Source organism: Portunus trituberculatus, chromosome 44, assembly GCF_017591435.1.
Source record: "Portunus trituberculatus isolate SZX2019 chromosome 44, ASM1759143v1, whole genome shotgun sequence".
Lineage (NCBI taxonomy): Eukaryota > Metazoa > Arthropoda > Malacostraca > Decapoda > Portunidae > Portunus > Portunus trituberculatus.
Genome location: NC_059298.1, coordinates 23,890,944 through 23,892,651, shown reverse-complemented (window position 1 = coordinate 23,892,651; position 1,708 = coordinate 23,890,944). Strand labels below are relative to the sequence as shown.

At 41.6% G+C, this 1,708-nt stretch overlaps 1 non-coding gene across 1 annotated transcript; it reads left to right on the top strand.

Annotated features, from left to right (window-relative positions):
- The first annotated feature begins 379 nt into the window (after positions 1 to 379).
- Positions 380 to 453, top strand: Trnam-cau. Its single transcript has one exon. It is a non-coding gene; the product is annotated as a tRNA-Met (tRNA).
- The last annotated feature ends 1,255 nt before the right edge of the window (positions 454 to 1,708 follow it).

Below are 1,708 nucleotides of genomic sequence, written 5' to 3'. Positions count from 1 at the left end.
ACAAAGAGAGCAACATACGAGGAAGGTAAGACAAGTACAAAAAAAACTACAAAAAATAAAGGTTAAAATGTTAAACCATGTAAAAAGAGCAATAATTGAATCATTCTCTGAACAATTACACCAGAGAGAGAGAGAGAGAGAGAGAGAGAGAGAGAGAGAGAGAGAGAGAGAGAGAGAGAGAGAGAGAGAGAGAGAGTGTGTGTGTGTGTGTGTGTGTGTGTGTGTGTGTGTGTGTGTGTGTGTGTGTGTGTGTGTGTGTGTGTGTGTGTGTGTGTGTGTGTTAATGCGTGGGTGCGTGTGTGTTTCCCGTTATTCTATCAGTTCGTCGTCGCTGTAAGCTGATAATCCTCTCAGAAACACACACACACACACACACACACACCCGGTAGCTCAGTGGTTAGAGCGCTGGCTTCATAAGCCAGAGGACCGGGGTTCGATTCCCCGGCCGGGTGGAGATATTTGGGTGTGTCTCCTTTCACGTGTAGCCCCTGTTCACCTAGCAGTGAGTAGGTACGGGATGTAAATCGAGGAGTTGCGACCTTGTTGTCCCGGTGTGTGGTGTGTGCCTGGTCTCAGGCCTATCCGTAGATCGGAAATAATGAGCTCTGAGCTCGTTCCGTAGGGTAACGTCTGGCTGTCTCGTCAGAGACTGCAGCAGATCAAACAGTGAAACACACCACATACAGGATGAAATTTTTATATAAATTAGCATACAAAAGTGTGTGTGTGTGTGTGTGTGTGTGTGTGTGTGTGTGTGTGTGTGTGTGTGTGTGTGTGTGTGTGTGTGTGTGTGTGTGTGTGTGTGTGTGTGTGTGTGTGTGTGTGTGGAGTGGATGGGTGGATGGGTGTGGCTGGATTGTTAAGTAATGTGATTTTATTTAATTTACAAATTTGATGAAGAAAATAATAGCATTAAATTGTTTGCGACACGTCACTCGGCCCTACCATTAACAAATATATTCTCTCCCACTCCCTCTCTCTCTCTCTCTCTCTCTCTCTCTCTCTCTCTCTCTCTCTCTCTCTCTCACTTTACAACACAATTAACCACTCTCGGCCAACCAGCATAATGTTGCGTTCTATTCAAACATAAATGTATTAACACTGCATTTACCGACCCACCCTCGCCCCAAAAATTAATTAGATATAAATATACAACGGCGTATAATCTACATGCAAATGAATTCCACTGTGAAGAGCGATCCCTACACACACACACACACACACACACACACACACACACACACACACACACACACACACACACACACACACACACAAAGCTAGGAAAAGTTTATAGGGGTGTATTTAATTCTAGATCATGCATGCAGTTCTAATTATACAAATATTAATGAAAAAGCCAGTTCTCTCTCTCTCTCTCTCTCTCTCTCTCTCTCTCTCTCTCTCTCTCTCTCTCTGGTAATGCATGACAGGAAGTACATGCAGGAAAAACACGATTCCTGGTAGAACTGCAGTAATTAGTGAACGCATTAAAAAAACAGGACGTGAAGTGAAATAAAAATAAAGTAGAAAACATGTAATCCGGCTGATAATTATAATTGACGGAAAGGAGAGCAGAAACTAAACTCAAACCAGCAAAACTAATAATAATCCTGATGATGAAAATATACTACTACTACTACTACTACTACTACTACTACTACTATAATAATAATAATAATAATAATAATAATAATAATAATAATAATGA